Below are 19,839 nucleotides of genomic sequence, written 5' to 3'. Positions count from 1 at the left end.
CAGTTCGCACGGGGGTGGCCTGGCAGGCAGAAACGTGATGATTTGGGAGCCGCCCAGCATCCTGGCCCGGGAATGGCAACCTGCCCACAGGGTGGAGTGGAGGCTGGGCTCTTCACCCTGCTTCAGTGGCAGCTTTGTGTGAGTCACAGCCCTGTGGCAATTTTAGCAGCAATTGCAAACCACTTTGAACTCTGCTTGTCCCAATACTGGCTTTTGAGATTTTTATTTCTGAATCCTATACTTAAACGAGGCCATGGGTGTGGAGGCCGTTTCACCATAATAGATTACTTCTGTTTTGCTGCTATGCATTAAGCCATCTGTTGTATCTCAGACCAAGCATGTCTCTCATGTTCTGGACACCTCAAAACCATGTAAACCTCCAGTGAGCATCATCCTCTACTCAGATGTTTAAGTGCTGACCTCCAAAACTGTGCCCAGCATATCAACCTCTACCATTCCTTGCTACCAAACACAAAATTCAACCTACAAACAACTTTTCCATTAAACAAGCATCGAGGAGATGTGGAGAGAGCAGATATTTTCATCACAGGCATCATTTAAGGGATCTGGTTCAGCAGCAAGTTCCAGGTCAAAACCATTTGTAACATGCATTAAGGTTTCATTGTTCCTCCTCCTCAGAGACATGCAGCGTGAACTCTTCTGTGATGATAGGACTTTGACATTTTAGCTTACTAAGTTAAAATTAGAGAGTGGGTAAAGCAGCTTGAATTTCAAGCTGTCCAGTATCCCTCTGTCTTCATCAGCTCCCATCTCTACTGCTGGCTTCTTGCACTCATTGCTGCAGAGCTCTTCCATGGAGTCAAGAAGTGATGTTCTTATTTTAGGAAAAATGGTCTTTTTGCATGCATACCTAAAACCTAGTAATTTGTTTGCTCTTATTGTTACATGGCACTTGAAGCTGTTCTTTTAGTTCTTGATTGTAAGGTTAACTCATTCTAACACTTTTATTAATTTGCTTTTTAGGTTGTGAAATATTATGCATGTCAGTTAACCTCATTGCCTGTTTAAAAGAGTAAAATGTAGCTCACCACAGCTTTAACATTGATGCAACAACTGAGTTTCCCAATTCCCCACTGAATGTCATTCACACTTAAAGTGTGTCATTCACACATAAAGAACAGCAAAACAGCAGCTCTGCTCCCTTGCAGAGGCCTGATGGGCTTTGCTGTGTGTTAATGGTTTCACAAGCGTTAATCTAACAGTGCTTCTGTCTTAACTACAGAGATACTTCCCTAGGTTGCAGGCAGAAAAGCAAATGACTCTGGCTGTTGATGTTTAGAACATTCACCTGTTGTCATCCTTCTTTGTCAAACATTTTGGGCTAGTCCTTCTGCCTGATTTGAATAGTGTGAGCACCATACTTTGCAAGACATGCAGAGATAGTCACTTGCTGGCAGATTGCCAATCTGATCGATCCATTCGTAACTCAGCTTTGGTGGTTTGTTTGGTTTTGTAATTTTCAGATATGACCATTTTATTATTATCTTTTTTTAAAGCAGGATGATGTTGCATCTTTGTCCCCCAATAGCAGCAGATTTACAGCATGCTCTGGACAGATTAAATGGGGCTGACAGGGGAAGACAGCATGTCTCCAGTTTCTCAAAGGGATTCATAGCCACGTGCTGCTCTCTTCAAACCCAGACTGCAATCTTGTCTTGATTTGAGATGAGATTAACTAGTAGTCAATTGTCACCACACAAAAGTTTGGTTTGTAGAATAGGTATTTTTAATCAAAAAAAACACTCAGTCCCAAATGAAATTTAAAACAAAACAAACAACTCTGTCTGATTTCCAGTAATGGCTAATCAAAAATTAGCATTAGATCTTTGCATGTCTTCAGACGCTCTGTGGATTACTTTATGAGTTTGTGCCAGTATAGCGTATTAAAAAATATGTCAGTTCCCTTTCCCTGCTTTTAGCCATTGCTGTGGCAAGGACCAGATTACTAAATCTCCAGATGTGCAGATTTTTTTTCATTTGCTATAATTCTCCAGATATATAGATGATTTAATTTGAGAGGGTTGATACCAACTGTTTGCTAATTCCCATCTTGCTTTGCTTGCTTTCTTTTTATTTCCCCTGCAGACCAGGTATTCAAAGGGACATCAAGTTAGTTTGTGCGGGCAGTCTGGCAACATGCAGCTCAGTATAGACAAGGATCATGGTTCCACACTGAGGGACGCAGAACTGTGCCCTCTTCTATCACGTCCCAGCTAAGAATTACAAAATACTTCCTAGCCACACCTCTCTCAAATTGGCAGAAGCTACACAGTGTCTGTCATCTTCAGGTTTCTATCCTGGTAGCAGGTCAGCAGGACGCAGGTGATTCTTTGTAACAGGAAGGAACTCTGACAGAGTATATTATCCTTTCCCTATATCTAAATCATATATACATATGTTTGAATTCTTGGAAAGGCTTAACATCATTTCAGGAGCTCTCATCTGGCTTAATACTGGATTTACTGTTTTATTTACAAAGATTGTGACTGCCCCTGCTCAGTCCATAGTTTTCTCTACAAAATCTGGGTGCTACCAGGTCATCAGCTTGGATGTGAGTCATGCAAGGCAGGTAGGTGATCGCATTCTTGACAAAGTACTATGCTGTACAACAAGGACTGTATTCAAATTTTAAGCTGCCATTAGGGCAACAGACAATAGCTGATTTAGCACAAAGACCTGCTGGTACAGAGAGAACCCACCAAAATTCATTGCACAGTTTAGAGTTTAGTGAGTTTAGGACAGATTATCACTTTACATCATATGGCTACTTGTATGCCCTGACTAGCGTATCACAGTTTGCCCACTACCAGACTTGCTACTAGCTGCCAGAGCTACATGGCAATTCACTTTCAGCCAGGGAGGCTTTGCACAGGCAGCAGCATCTCTGCACATGTGCTGCACTCCCTGCCTGAGGGAATGCAGGCTTGAGCCTTAAGCCCCTTTCTCTAAGACAGGTAACTGCTGTTACTCATTCTCTAGATGGATGAATAAACAAGTATTTAGCCAAAGGTCATGTACCGAGTTTAAAAAGTGTGTTTTCTCTTCAGGGCCACAAAAAGTTATTTTTCTTACTGTGTCTTTTTTTCTTTTCTTTTTCTTTTTCTTTTTCTTTTTCTTTTTCTTTTTCTTTTCTTTTTCTTTTTTTTTAAAGAGGGCTTAGCATATTATAATTTGTATCTTTGAGTGAAAGAGTTGTTTATCCTGTTTTGCAAAGCATGGTCTAAGAAAGTTTCACTGTATTTCAGCATGATTCATGAAAATATTATTTATTAAATAGTCCCAGATGAAGGCTGTGGAAATTGATAGATTCCAAGTATGAACAAAGGCCAGTGTATGGGTAGAAAATCCCTCTATTGGTAATATATAGACAATAATCAAAGTATAGTCATGCCTTCACCTTTTCTCTCCAATAAAGCTTCAGAGCCCATCACTACTACTGTCACACACACATACACACAAATAAAATAGGATATATGTGATTTTGCAACCATCACCTTACTCACACACAGAGTCCACAGAAGTCATCTGGACTTTTTGCACAATAGCAAGAGCATTTTACCCGACCTAACTAGAACTGAGAGCTTCCTGTTAAGGTGAGTGAGTATTTGAAGCTCATTTGGAAATTGCAACAGATGCAACTGAGTCATAGTGAATGAACTTCAGAGCTGGGTTTGGTTCTATAAGAATTTGATTATTTATTTTTTTTTTAAATCACGCTAATTTGAAACTGTTGCACAAGAAACAACATCATACTTCTTGCCTTCATGTTGGAATTGATAGTTACAGATCTCTTCTACACATGACTGCATGGGAGATCTCCATGCTGACCTATTGAGAGAAACAGGTTTGCCTAGTCTTTTTTTGAGGAAAATGAGAGTCTTTTTCAGCAGATGGGGTAAGGAGGATAGCCTGGTGAGTCTTCCTGGCTTGAACACTTTAGAAAAACAATGTCCTGGATATGCCTTTACTGTGCTCTAGAGAGAATAGACTGACCAGGGTTACTGTTGTTTAGTGTAATGTTCTCATGAATTCATAATTATATTGATAAAGCAATTAAATATTCCCTTCAGTAAAACAGAAATAGTAATTTCAGATGAGACCAAGTACATAAAATATCTTGCCTTTAATGAGATACTGGTTACCAAGAAAAAGAAATGTCAGAAAAGTATGAATGATGTCCCCAGTGCTCATGCCAATTCTCTTGGTGACCTAAATCAAAGTATTTAATCTCTGTATTTCCATGTCCTCACCACTCTAGGGTTAATAATCTCACATTGGTGAGAAATACTGTATTTTTCTTTATCCAGTATATTCTTTCCTTTCTAAATAACAGAAATCTCCATAGAGGAACAAATAAATTGCTAACTCCAGTTATTAAAAGATTCTTAAGCCCTAAAATGTTTCTACATAAAAAGGAATAAGAAATACATAGCTAGATAAAGAAGCAGATGCAAAGTGCTTCTAATGTTTTTACTAAATTCGTTAATTTTATGTCTATCTACAGTTGTCCATAGTAGGACACATACTGAATAAGGAGACACATATTGAGTAAAGAGGGCTATAGTTACAGCTGCCTTATCAGTAACCAAATTCATGTTAGAAAGACCTAAAGATATCAATGGCTTTATCAGACTTATTGTAAATTTCTTTTTTCCCCCATGATAAGGCTCCTGCACTACTTATTTCGTAAGGATAAAGCTGTATTGGATCCTGTACTTCAGTTGTCCCTGTTTTCTTCCATTCATCTTTAAAAGAACCTACACAAAGTTCCTAGAGAGGTTAAAGTTGGCACTGCCTGCTGCTATAGGTGTGTATATATGGTTACATATAAATGTATGTGTATATATATATGTACATTGATGACACTGTGCTAAACTGAGCTAAGCAGTAAGAAGGTCTTCTAAAGTTTTTACTCAAAGTCCTCTAAACATTATTGAAGGTTTGTTTTTGTTTTTTTTAACTTTCAAGACTGCAGAAATTGAACCTAAATTGCCATAGATATGTTTCATCTAGTAAGTGATTTTATTGAGTTTCAAATCACGGTACAGAAATAATTTGCTCCACTGCACCTTGTGCTGAGGCAACATGTTTTAGAAAAGGATCACAAAGATATTTTGCAAAATACATTTTATATTTTAAAGAAATTAGATTATAGATTTTTTTTTGCCCTACTTCAGGTCTCTATACCTGGCTATAAAACTATCTGACTCTCAAGTAAACCGAGCACAAAAGGATTTGTGTACAATTACATAATCCATCAATTTTTCACACTCAACGAGACACTTAAAGTCAAATGGCAGCGTTTTTGTACATGGAAATAGGAAGACAATTTTACCTGTTTCTCATTTCCCTGCCCAAATGGCACACAGGAAGAAAGATTTGTCTTGAATGCACTTTGTCAGTCAGTTTAATCAGACACAGAAGAATTATGTTTCCAAATGGAAAACAGCTGCTGAGATTTTAACACTAGGAGAGAGAAGGTTATGCTGGTAGAGCAGGGAAAGCACTTTGCAAAATTAGCAGGAGCAGCATTTGCCCCATCTGCTGCGGATGTTTGTCCAGCAGTCATTCATCAAAGGCACACAGAGGCAGACTCAGGCCAGCTCCTGTCTGATGCATGGAGGGGTGGAGAGGGTGAAATGTGGTACAGTGCTGTACCCTCAGCAGGTGAAGCAGAAGTGGCACAGCTGAGCCCCAGTGCAAGAGCAGAGTGCAGTGTGCCCAGGCAGCTAAGAGGGCCAATGGCATTCTGGCCTGCATCAGGAACAGTGTGGCCAGCAGGAGCAGGGAGGTCATTCTGCCCCTGTACACTGCACTGGTTAGGCCGCACCTCGAGTACTGTGTCCAGTTCTGGGCCCCTCAGTTTAGGAAGGATGTTGACTTGCTGGAACGAGTCCAGAGAAGAGCAACAAAGTTGGTGAGCGGTTTGGAACAAAAGCCCTACGAGGAGAGGCTGAGGGAGCTGGGGTTGCTTAGCCTGGAGAAGAGGAGACTCAGGGGTGACCTTATTACTCTCTACAACTACCTGAAGGGAGGTTGTAGACAGACGGATGTTGGTCTCTTCTCCCAGGCAAGCAGTACCAGAACAAGAGGACACAGTCTCAGGCTGCGCCAGGGGAGGTTCAGGCTGGATGTTAGAAAAAAGTTCTATACAGAAAGAGTGATTGCACATTGGAATGGGCTGCCTGGGGAGGTGGTGGAGTCGCCATCACTGGAGGTTTTTAGAAGACTTGATGGGGTGCTTGGTGCCATGGGTTAGTTGTTTGGGTGGTGTTGGATTGGTTGATGGGTTGGACGCGATGATCTTGAAGGTCTCTTCCAACCTGGTTTATTCTATGTATTCTATGTATTCTATGAATCAGAGGTACCATTTGACTCCCCTAAAGCACCATGCTGCTCCAGGCTGGGGAAGCATGAGGTGTGAGGTTGCAGCAGCAGACAATGAAGAGAAGGGTGGCTGGAGCAGATGATGCCTTCACTACCCTTGAAGCCACACACCGATGGCAGAAACCTCCTCCTCCTGCTCAAGGGAAATGTGGGCCAAAGCAGGGAAGTCTGTATCTTGTGTATCAGAGACAATGCCAGCACACTCTGTCCCATGGTTGTCTAGAAACTTGCTCAAAATAAGGTCTAAGAGATACAAATTTATTGATGGAAAAGCAGAGCTATTCCTGCATTGAGCATGCTGATAGTCTTTTGTATTGTATGTAAAGACTGATTCAAGAAGCTTATGTTCTGCCTAAATCTAACTCTTCCTCCTCCTTTTACTTAAGTCTTGAGACACTAGGAAACAAGAGCCACAAGAGATTTATGTCCAGGCTGGTTGAATGTGCACATACAGCTGTGGAATCATGAACTAGAAACAGAATTTTTGAAAATCTATAGTTCTTAATCTCTTTTGCAGCCTTCCTCTTGCTTCTTCTTTATAAGGAATGTTAGATATGCAAGTATTATAATATAGTCATGTTTCTTAATAGCCTACATTTGTTTGTGGACTCTGAAATGTAAGAAAGAGTCACTAACTCTGTCTGCTAGATCTTTACTTGCAAATAAAAAATAAAAAAAGAAGGAACAAGAAGCAATAGGAAGTAAATTATTTTAATATTTTCTTAGCCTTAAGAATAATACCTAAAATTTGAGCAGTAGGTTTGGTTATTTTTTTTCCACTAGTTGCCATGTATTTAAGCATTTTAAGTATAATTGGCAGAAATATCACAACTTGTTACTGCAGGCAAGAAAATCAACCTAATCAGGAATCAAAGACCCAACAGTTTCTCTAAAAAGCTGTAGAGCAAGCTGCTGTTGTAGTATCTTCTATGGCATTCTTAAATCTTCAGATCTTAAAACATGCTGCAAACATTAATAAGCAGTCTCACAAAATACCTGTGGTCTTGTGGTTAAGACAGCCTGACTCAATTTCAAAAGAAAAAGGTTCAAAGCCTTGCTCTGTCACGGCCAGCTCCTGTAAGACACAGAAAGACTCTGACAGTAAAGTGTTTTAAATTTAGGCATGAGAGTAATTCTAATAAGTTTAATGGGAAGAACTTACTTAAATGTTTTCAGAATAAGGGGATTTACGGGTACCTTTGAGCTCAAAGTTCAAACAATTATCCTGCAGCTGCTGGCAGCCTCACCTCAGACTGTCCATTGGAGCACCTGAGGACTTTCCAAAAATAATTCCACATGCTCCCCTGCAGAGGAAGGATCTCTGGCAGAGGGTCTTCTCAAAGGATCAGAGCAGGGGCAGGAGGGAGAACAATACTTTAAAACACAACTGGTTAACTACTGCTGCAGCTGTCTTGAAGCGTATCTGCCCAGGCCTTGTGTTCAGGTTTGGCCAAGCTCTACAGAGCAATGATTACTCTTTGACCAAGGCTTTTTCTGGATTCAGGTGGTAACTTTGTTCATTTCCCTGTGGCACACAGGGATTCTGAATTAACAGGCATATACAGAGTAGGTCTGATCAAACCAGTTGGGTGAAAACACTGGGACTCCATTCACCAGCTATGTGAGACACAGCCTCACCCATGCTGTGGGGCATCCCATCTCAGCTCCCCCTCTGCCTCACAGGATTCCAATTTGCTTCCCGGAGCTATTTCTTGCTACAGCTTTTACTTCCCCAATCTAGCCCTAGCAGCGTTCTTAGTGGACTGGCTCAGTCAGAACTTTCAAAGCATTTTAGATATCACGGTTTCTACATTTTGTGTGGCCAGCTCTCTTCACATGTTGCCTGTGTAATCTGAGAAGAAAACAAATGCCTCAGTTCTGTGACACTTGCCTTTGCAGCAAGTGCTGTTGAGGCTGGCAAAGTACTGCTATTATAACACACTGCTTGAAAATTAAATGGCAAATCACACTCAACAGTTTGCTTTATATATTACAGCTTTTTTATCGTAATTGCTGAGAAGTTTATACCTGTCATTCTTTCATCAAGGAGCAACACTGGGATATTTCCTGTACATTCATCACAAGTTTTTTCCTTTAAGAAATTACTGCATTATCTATAATGTTTCTTTAGACTGTGTATTGCTCTTGCTTCTGCAAAGAATTGACTCGTTGGTTATGCTGAGCTTCAGATGCAAAGTGGAGCCCTGGGGAGAGGAACTCAGTGGAATGGAGAGGAAAAAGGGATCATTTAGTCCTCTGAAAATACAGCTTTGCTGAGACCAAAGAGTAGGTCTGTCATTTGAATCAGTGACTGCTCTGAGAGCAATAAAACTCACAAACAAATGCTGGTATCACAAGTGTTGGGAGACCTTATAAATTGTATGAGAAAAGTTAAAGCAATTATCTGAAGTACAATAGTCCTTCTTGAAACAGCAATCTTCAGAAATAGGTTTACAACCTCCCTTCCAACAATAATTTTCATAGCAGAAGTCTGAAAGAAACCAAACTTTGGAAACCACATTCAATAAGTATTCTTTGTCTCTGCTACAAGGACAATTGTTTCCTTTCCCCTGCTTTCAGGACCTTTTTCCCAATATTTGATAATGTGATTAGAAAGCATAGCACCAGACTGCAATTACAAGTTTCTGCAAGAGTCATGTTGACAGTGGCCTTTTAGCGTGAAAGAGCACTTTGCCTATCTCTTCTTAAGTAACAGCACTCTCAACATGAAACTGGAAGGCTTGAGAAATTAATAACAAAAGATTGCGGGTCATATGAAAACTTGCACATAACAAATAAAAGGCATGGAAACAACTTTTAAATGTCAGATTCAGTGGACAGAAATTAGACCAACACACCAAATATACATTGTTTATTGTTGATGCCTGAGGCCACAAAATTACTTGGAGTCCTTGGCTTTCTTTGTGTGCAAGATGACAGCAAAAGCCAGACAATGGACTGATGTTTGTTCTTTCAAACCCAGCCATCAGATGACTGGGGTTGTTGTTTTGAGATATTTAGTGTTTTACTGGAAGACTGGCACCTTTCACATGCTCCTTGAAAGAGAAACCGCACCACAAAGATCCAGCACAAGTTCAAAATCATCATTTGAACCTCAATTATAAATCTCTGCCATGCAGACAGAACTGTATTTGCAATTTATTAGTTTGGGACCTATTTTTTTTAACGTGTGGTTTTGGTTTACTTTATGGCACCATACATTTTTGGCATTTTTCTTCAATTGTATAGTGATTTTTATAGTCATGGATGATGTAGAGTCCAAAAAGGTCTTTTCAGGCATGGAAAGGTATGGTGTGCTGAGAACACTGGCAGCAATGGCCTTCAGATCAGGCTCATGGCAAATCTGTTTTCCCTACTCGGCCTTGCCAAAGCACCGTGCATATGCATATACGCTGTATATGGACAATTATTTGTAAGGATCTCTGCTTGTGTTTTCCTAAAATGAGTGAACCTTTTCAAGAAAGCAGAGGGGAATTGGCCTGTCCACTAGGAGCTGCTCATTTGAATAAGAAGTCCTGTGTGACCAAATAAGCGTCAGTGCTCAAAACAAGTCCAAGAGAAAGACTGACCTCACCTATGTTCAGCCTTGCTTAGTGGCTCCCCTCCCTTTCTATAGTCACAGGAAATATGTTTGGATGGGAAGGGGGTGGGATGAATTCCTTCTCCACCAATTTGTATGCAAAGGTCTTGTCAACTGTTAACAGCTAACTTGAAATTCTTCTCTTCACAGCTTGATTTGGGAAATTCTCTGTGGGTTTTTGTTGTTGTCGATTTGGTTTGGGTTTTTTTAACGGAGGACTATAGAGGTTTTGCTCAAATTTATTCAAGAAGAAAGATAAATTGGGGTTCTTCTATGCTTTCATGTTGTTTATTTTTGCCCCTGTCTGCAGATGGAAAGAGTGGGCAAATATAAAATCATAGATTACTTTGGGTTGGAAGGAGCCCTTAAAGACTATCTAGTTTAAACCCCCTGCCATGGGCAGGGACACCTTTCACTAGACCAGGCTCCTCAAGGCCTACCTTCAGGTTCCATGGGACCAGACTGAAGGTAATTTTAACCATGACGAAAAAAGATGCTACAAGATTTTAACACCAGAAGTGGAAAGAGCATACATCCACTCAGAACTCTCAGCAGACTTCTGATGTAAGTCCTGGCTCTGGAGGCCAGGACTTGCTGCCCCTTACAACAGTCAGGATTAGGTCCTGTAAGTGCCTAATCAGCACTAACATGAATAAGATTTTTCATTTACTGCCTACCACAGGTTTATATGAAGCCTGCCTCCTTTGGATCCCTGGCAATTTCTTCTTCAGTGTGTGTGTCAAAACACAAACCTCTTCTCAAAGAAGAAGTTGAATAAATACACTGCACTTGAAAGCAATCAGCAGAAGCCTTTTTTTCTGAAAACGTAGGGGAGAGCCAGGCAGCACTGTGGATGCTTTGTCTATCTTAGGAAGGGAGCCAAATTCAATGGAAAAATAAAATATATATCCCAAAGGCTTCACAGCTCCCTTTTCATTCAGTGTAACTGTGCTGGAAAATTATTTTATATAGCAATATTTTACTACCTTCAGACAGAATTCTAATTTTATTGTGATCAGTTGCTGGGGTTTTATTTCACTACTATATGGTAACTCAATCTGTAGTTAAGGCTGCTGGTATATGTTAGAACAAAATAGGTTCAGAAATGGCTTACTTGCCTGGTGAGACTCGAGCCTTTTTCTATTTTTGTGTGTAATGATTTACTAACAGACACAGATTCACAGCACCATATATTTTGTTGTTATCACTCTGTCCTCTGTTTAATGTCAGTTGAAACATTAATTTTTCCCACTGGTTTTCTGGTTTTGAAGACCTATGCTTTAGGGAAAAAAAGAAATGCAGCTGAAAGTGTTCCAGATCAACACAAGTTTGCCAATTCTGCTGAAGCTGCTGACTCAACAAGGTCTTTAAACATTTGTAAATTTAGGAGTGTGACCAATGGGGCTATTTTTCAAACAGTACCACTAGTCATATGTTTAAGGTTACACTTGTGTTTAAGTACTTTGTGGAATCAAACTTAATTCTGTGGGCTAAGCTGAGATGACTCATTTAAAGGAAAAAATTGTATATGTAAAAAAAAAAGAAAAATTCCCACTTCCTGCTAAATCCTCAAACAGCTGCTCTTATTGAAATTCCAAGGACGAGCTTCTCTTGCTTGACTCTACCATTGTAAGTCAAGAAGCACAAACCTCAGTAATCTCACTAATATGAGATTTAAAAGGATTCAGCCCCATAAGCAGCAATGAAAATAGTCAATGCAAATAAGAGATACTTTGTAGGTTCCTAAGGATAAAATCTTTACTGCAAAACATAGCTGATCAATGCATTTTCCCTTCAAGTGAAGAAAAAAATCTGAAAGTGTAGGTTCTTGGTTTTAAGTGATGCAGAAGGCTAAGCAGAAAGTACTGCAGCCAGCTAGTGTGCCCTTAAGTCCATGAATTCTGTCAGCATAATGTTGGGTGTTATGTGTTAAACACCCTGAAATCCTCATCAGCAGTTTATCCATTAGCAGGCACAGTTTCCAGATGGCCTTCGGATGATCAGTTGCATAGCTTCTAATTACAAGATCCTTCTCAATGTGTTTCCTTCCCTGCTGCTTTGATGTGAAGAAAGGTGAAATCTTTAAGAATTAGGCAGCTGGCATAATTTGTGTAAATAATTCTTAGCACTGTGTTTGAGAATGATGTTTACAAAATTGGTAAGGCTTAAGTTTGTACTTTACTTTCAGACTTTTTTTCTGTTAAAAATATCTCAGAAATATAAACAGGTAGTGCATTCTCAGCTTTTTCTGATTCCATATGTTATTTTCATGAATGCCATTTAGAACAGGTCATTCTTCCAAACATTATAGCTGCAGGAACCTAAAGTACAGGTGAACAAGAGAAACAACATACAAATGCAAAAGTTCCCTGTTTAAGTAATACTGTTCCTCTAACAAGTAATCCAAACTCACTCATGACTGCATTTGGGGTTGATGTTAAAATAATTGCTGTTAAAATAATTATTGTTAAATAAAAAAGTACATAAATTAATTAATGGACCTAGTGGGATTTTGCCTTTTATTTATCCATTTTTCTTAGAAAAGCAGAATGCTAAGATTTTATTTCCCCCTTTTTTTTTTTTCCTTCATGAATTCTTTACTGTTTTACTTTTTAAAATCATGCCTCAGAACATCTTCTTATAAATGAAGAAATGAGGCCTTTCACATATCTGGAACCTTTAAATGACTTCTTGTTGACATATTTAAATGTTTAACACAACAGAAATAAGATCAGGCCTCATAGCACTACATGCAATTTTCCCACAGTCTCTTAAAACACAGTGTTCTTGTACTTATGCAGACAGATCTGAGATGTCACATACGTTGTTTGTGGCAACTTCTGCGTAGTTGCCTCAGGGTGTACAGACCCTTGTTGAAATACAAAGAAACTACTATTTCTAAAGACTAATGGTTTTATTCAGATCTTTTAAAATTAACTAAGGCATGTTTGGTGCTAATTTCAGGTATCCTACTCTGGTCTTGTTCTTTGACAAGGTCTCAGTCAAAGCTGTAAGTACTGACTATGACATTTGCTGTCACAGTTTGTGACATTGTGTATACCTCCATTTTCCAAACGCTGAAGTAAGGATATTTTGTGGTAGTCTGTTGACATAAATGTTTTGTGCAGGAAATTGGTGAATGACCTTTCACTGACTTCAACACAAATAAAATTAGATTAATCATTCTACACTTCAAAAGGTAGTTATAGATAAATAAGTGTTGCAGTTTGAGCTGGGTGCCCCCTGCTGTGTTTACTTCCTGTGTCCAGAAGTCCAGCCCAGAGGCATGGACACAAGAAATTAGGTATTTCTTACCACAATTCTTTGCACCACTATAAGATCCCTTGTGGGGTCTAGCACTTCCTCTTTCCTCCTCCTCCTTCAGCCGGTAACTGGGGGAGATGTCTCCTGACTTTGGGCCTGATTAGGCCCAAGGCCATGGGGGGATGGGCAGTCTCAGATCTGGCCAGCTGAGACTAGCCTAGCAGTGGGGGAGGAAGAAGGAGCCCTCGGGGTCTTGGGTATACCGTCATGTGGGGATGGGATGCTTCTGGGTCTGTTTTGGGATCTTTCTTTGTCACTGCGCTTTTGGCTTTCGATAAACATTCACTGCTTTCTATTTAAACTTTTTCCATCACTTTTGCAATCCGTTTGTCTGAGTTGTTTATTTCTGCCTGTGGTGGGAAGAGGAGCTGCCTCAACCCAGCACATTCTTGGTAGCAGAGGATGGTTATGATGGGGAGGGGGTCTCCCTCCAACCCTTCTACAATAAGTTATTTGGACTAAATGGAGCCCCTGCATCATTTGGGAAACATCCCATTTTAGGTATCATTGGTTAATTATTTTTATGGATTTTCCACCTGTTTAACTCCTTAGTCTTCTGATAGCTGACTAAGAGCTATTAAAAGCTTCCACATCTATTGCTATTTTGGGTTCATTCTGCATGTGATGTATTGCTTTTGTGGTTTTAAATGTACTACTGTGCTAGCTTAAAACAAGAGGTGGGAATAATTACCTCAGTCTTCTTGTTGACTTCAGCAGTGACTTGGCAGATCATGTTTTAGGAGGTTTATAAAAGTGACAGCATTTCTAACCAGACAGTTTTTGTGCAGTCCTGATACATTCAGTTTATCCAGAAGTCTGAAAAAGGATTTAGGTGTTTTTATTTGTCCAAGCATCTGCCTGTTTACTTAACGGTGGGAAGAAAAAAAGAAAGAACTTCAAGTAGCTAAAGTGTTTTAATGAGTCAGTCAGGGCAAAAATGTATATGTATATCCAACCTGTATTCAGCTTTGAGGAGCTGGATTCAGTTATTTTAATTTTCTAATGTTTTCTCCATACATGTTAATAATATCTTTTAACTTGGCTTAATCCTCTTCCTTCAATATGACTTAGTTCCTTGAGCACTTTATGAAACCTGCAGCTTGGAAAGATTTTAACAGCATCACAAGTCCTGATTTTTGTGGGCTGGTGTTACACTTATTACTCAAAGCTGTATGTCAGTGAAGCACTCGGGTTGATACAGACAATAGCCTAAGGTTAACCTGTGCCTCAAGGAGCTCATCTTCTAACCAGACCAAGATAACCACCAAACTGCAAGCACCTGTCTAGCATTGCGGTAGAGAAATCACAAGGGTGAAGGTGTCCAAAGAAGAAGGTAGGATTGTTTAGTTTTAGTTAACAGTGCACTGGAGCTGGTACTGGCCTTGTGACATTCATGTGTATTAAAGGGGAACTGAAGGCTTCAGGGAGTGGCACTCGCTGTAGAAGGGTGTTCTGGCTGCCAGGGACAGCAAAATAGAAGAAGGGAGAAACTCTTGGGAAAGGAGCTCGCAGGCTCAATACATCAAAGAGTAGAAAAGTGAAGAGTGTAAATAAAACGTAGATACTGCAGAGGAAAGTAACAATACATAACAGAGTACCTGGAAACTTAGTCTGCAATGCCTACTTTTTGGAAACTTGAACTTCCATATCTCCCAATAGCCACTCACTGACCCCCAATGAATGGCATTATGTAGAAGTTAGTCCCTGGAAAGACCCCAGTCATGTATTTAATACTGCAGTGTATAGAGAGTGAGCAAGATAGTTATTTGGATTACATCCCATATATCAAGCAAGAACTGTGCAGGGGAAAAATTGTTCTACAGAGAAAGAAAGGAGAAAAACTAAAAGCAGAATTTGCTTTTTTGATAAAGCAGATTATACAAATTAGATATTTGTCATTTGGCCATTTCTCTATATTTACTTCTTTCTCAGAGATAGCCATTTTCTCATATTGGGCTCAGAAATTCTGTGAAATAGAATTAACTCTGACATTTGTAAAACAGAGTGCAGTCCAAGTTTAAACAGAAAGATGATGGCTTCTATTTTTTTTTTCCTCCCAAAATGCTGCAGTAGTGTTGTCATAGATCAAAATATGTGCAGCCAAAATAAATACATGCAATTTCTCATGCTAATGGAAACTGAGCAGCCAAATGCTCATGCAACATATGTATTAGCAGAGAAGGGACTCTTGTATCATGTACGTATTTTAGTGGATGAGAAAGAGGACTCCTGTTTGTCTGCTTTATCATGTTACAAACATGAGGAGAATCTGCTGTAACCAATTCCTTCAGCAAAACAGCAACTTTATTTTTGTCACTAAAAGATATTTCAAAAGAATTATTGCAAAAGGCACTTTGAGGTCTCACTGACATGAATGAAAGTCTGGTTTCAAAAGGAAAGGAAAAATTATAATGTTGACCTTGCCAGGCAAAGCTAAGCAAAAGGAATGTTTTCCCTTCACTGAACTACGTCATGAAACTTATTTGCCCTTGCATGGACTTTCAGCTCAGGGAAGTTCACAAATAACTAAATGAGACTCAGAGAGTAGAGAAAGTGATAAACACTGGCTGATTTGCATACTGTCATTCAAAAATCAATAGCAGAGAGAAGCACAGTGCTCGCATCCGGCTGCAGCCGCAGCCATGCTGCTGATTCAGTAGCGCCCTTAAGATCATGCCTTTGAGCACTACCTAGGTGCTCAAAGCAGAGGACATACCTAAGCACAGTTCTGAGTTTTGATATAACTTTGCCAGGGAGCTTGGTGAAGCTTGCACCGTATCTGACCTCTGTACCTATTCAGTTGGCAAATAAAAACACTTTGGGCTGCACCTTTCATCATCCAAACCCATCCATCACTACAAGAGACCAAAGAAGAGAAATCTTTATTTCATGAGAGTGGCCACTATCCACTGATGAATATAGGTTAGAGGGTTTAAATTAGGACATTGAAATGCCCTAGCTCAGGCTTTACTTTTGTGCGTGAGAACAGCCCAGGTACAAGCACTCAGGCTGCATAGCAACTCAGAAGCAGGGAAGTTCCAGTAGAAAGACGTACTGGACAGCTTGTGTGGGGACACAGGGGAAAACCAGACTGACTCACTGCAAGGCATCTGTCAGAACCTCAGCTGAAGACTGGAAAATTGGAAAACAGTGATAGTGTCAATCCCAGAAGTGCTTGGCAAAAGGTGCTCTATAGATTTCATACAATTTAAAAAATCAATAAGTAATAGTTTAGATTTCTGGCATCCTATACAACTGTTTTGTTTCAAACATCAGCCTAAACCTTCTACTTCTGTCCTTTTTTTTTAGCAAAATAATGTTTCAACAGTGAAATATATGCATTATTGATTGATACTGACTCATTAGCAGTGGGAGCTGTGAATATCAGTTTCTTGTGCCTCTGCATGACATGTGATGTATCTCCTTCTGTAACAAAGTGCAGTTGTCTGATCAGAGCATCCCTGAATTGCCATTGTCTGTCTCCCATGTGGCATTTTCTAGTGTCGGGTATTGCAGTTGAGCTCATTTATAGAAACTACCCTCAACAGGGGCATGCATTTTCCTCTGCTGCACCAAATAATTTCAACGAGCCTTTGCACCTTGTCAAGAAATTTCTAACAGAGTTGCATTTTCAAAAGTTCTTAGTTGTCTTTGTATTTTATATTCAAATATCTGCCAAAAAATGGGGGGTGGACGGGGAGGTGTTTAAGCAACATCTGGAGTAAATTTAAGCAACATTTTGCTGCCATAACCGTACAACCCTACATTCTAATACTAATAAAAAACACTCTAAAAAATTCTCTGTGCTCTATTAAGAACTGACTATTTACAACAACATGTCACAGAAGACTTATTTTAGAACTTATTTGGTGATGTGGATCAGTTTGCATCCTTTTCTATCAACAAACAATTGAAAAATGTCATCAGCCAATTTGCCCCATATTGGTAAGCCCAGGAGAACTAGATTTCAGGGGCGGGGGGGAAACAAAAAGAGGTCATAAAAGTAAATAATGTTACAGGTTACACTGAGCCAGGTTGTTTCCACCTTTGCACACAGATCTGCAAGTTGAGGGGAAAGTAAAGAGATCTTTCATTTAATAACTAGTTAGGACCCAAATAGTTTCAGAAGCTTAGGGAAGGGAGAAAACTAAAATCCTATCTATGGATTAATTTTTGTGGTCACTTTTTCTAAGGTTACTAGAAAACAAGGGAAGCATTTCAGGAAAAGACTCATCAGTGTGATGTAAGTAGGAGACACAGGAAAGCTTCCAAGCAATCAGGAAAGTACCCTCTCATATCTGCAGTCATTATAGCTATGTAATGTTCTTGCTACTTCTCCTGTACTTACAGTGCTGGCAATACATTCTATTATGCCTCAAAAAAATAGTTATTATTCTTACCTGCAAGCTTGGTTACCTGCACCCTATAGCAAGAAAGTCAGAAAATACCCCATCTCTTACTGTATAAAACATCAAGACAGAAATAGAAGACAAGGTAAATGTGTACCTAACCACCTCGAGTACTGTGTCCAGTTCTGGGCCCCTCAGTTTAGGAAGGATGTTGACTTGCTGGAACGAGTCCAGAGAAGAGCAACAAAGTTGGTGAGGGGTTTGGAACATAAGCCCTACGAGGAGAGGCTGAGGGAGCTGGGGTTGCTTAGCCTGGAGAAGAGGAGACTCAGGGGTGACCTTATTACTCTCTACAACTACCTGAAGGGAGGTTGTAGACAGACGGATGTTGGTCTCTTCTCCCAGGCAAGCAGTACCAGAACAAGAGGACACAGTCTCAGGCTGCGCCAGGGGAGATACAGGCTGGATGTTAGAAAAAAGTTCTATACAGAAAGAGTGATTGCACATTGGAATGGGCTGCCTGGGGAGGTGGTGGAGTCACCATCACTGGAGGTTTTTAGGAGAAGACTTGACGGGGTACTTGGTGCTGTGGGTTAGTTGCTTGGGCGGAGTTGGATTGGTTGATGGGTTGGACGCGATGATCTTGAAGGTCTCTTCCAACCTGGTTTATTCTATGTATTCTATGTATTCTATGTACATTTTTTAACTAACATGAAGACAGTGATAACAAAATACGTACTAATCTACCTTGGAATCTGCTGTGTTCATGTGAAGGGTACATTGTCCAGGATGGCATAAGAAATTAGGAGAAGAGTAGTTCTCTCTTCATAACAGCTGGAAAGAGAATGCCAACCTGCAATGGTAGTTTAGTGAATTAAAGCTCTAGCCCATTAGACCCTGGTGTAACAGCCAGGTCAGCATTTTTTGTACTATCAAGTCAAATCATGCCCATATAACTTCTGTTTCTGGGAAACAGGAAATATTTGCATTTTTTTATCTTGCACTAAGAGGCAAAAATTCCCATGAAAGCCATGAATGACTTGCTGACTGAGTTAAGGAGCAGGAATGCTTAACTGTGAAGCCAAAAGTGTTGTACATATGTTTATTCCTCCAGGTCTGTCTTGATTCCATTTTGTATTTTTCCCTAAGGTGGACTAAACACTAAAGCTTGAAAGTCAAATTAGAGTCAGAGTATTGTATTGTCATTCCCACAAGGACCCAAGTTTCACAGCGTGGAAATCCTAGCTGATTTGAAAGCAAGCTGGGAATGTTATGAGAACAGATTATTTTCTGACTGTTGGGTGTGTTGGTTTTATCTCCCTGGGGAGAATGTGGGTTCCCTAAGCCACACTCTGTATTTAGATTCTCTACCGGGAAACCCTAGAGAGGAAATTCTAAATCATAGCTTTCTACATGCTGCATTTGACAGCTGGGTCTTGAAAACTGGCACTGTCTCTGCTGCTCTTGCAGCTGAAGCCAACAGGATTTCTACAAAGGATTCAATGGATTACCCTTTGGGGGCTAACAAAGATGTTACTGATGGCAGTTATGATGGAGGAATTTTAGCCTAGGCATTCTCCTTTGTTTATCTTTTACAAATGGGGGTGGGGTGGGATTCCAATTACTTTAGAAGCAGTGTGACACATCAACTCAGTTTTTGGCATGTCAAAGATAGAAGATTCAATATTTTCTATTTACCACACAAACTATTGCCCTGTGGTCTATTTTTTCATGTGATTTATCTTGGAAAAACTCACATTTTTAAGCATCAGATTTATCTGCTCTTGTTCATTAAGATGTGAATAACAAGAGGTGCTGCCTTTCTACTAGTATTGTGTCCCTTTTTAGCTACTTATGAGAAAACAGGAGCATGACTTACTACATATGCTGGAGAATACTGAGTGATAACTACACACATCAATATAAGCATCAAGCAACATCAACTATTTTAAAAATAAGCCAAGCTTAGTTGAAGGTAGAGATGACAGATGGGAAAGGTAAAAGTTGGAAGCAAGAAAGAAGACTTGAGGGCATAAACTGAGCTCATTCCTCTCTCATATGCAAGCTGAAGTTTGTCATTTGGAGTGGAGCTGTTTCTCTGGACATCTTTGGTGTTCTGAAACAGCTGGACCTCTACAGCATGACCTGTCACAGCTG

Source organism: Dryobates pubescens, chromosome 6 (assembly GCF_014839835.1).
Source record: "Dryobates pubescens isolate bDryPub1 chromosome 6, bDryPub1.pri, whole genome shotgun sequence".
NCBI classification, from domain to species: domain Eukaryota; kingdom Metazoa; phylum Chordata; class Aves; order Piciformes; family Picidae; genus Dryobates; species Dryobates pubescens.
The sequence above is the reverse complement of the archived record's forward strand: the minus strand, read 5'-3'. Positions refer to the sequence as shown.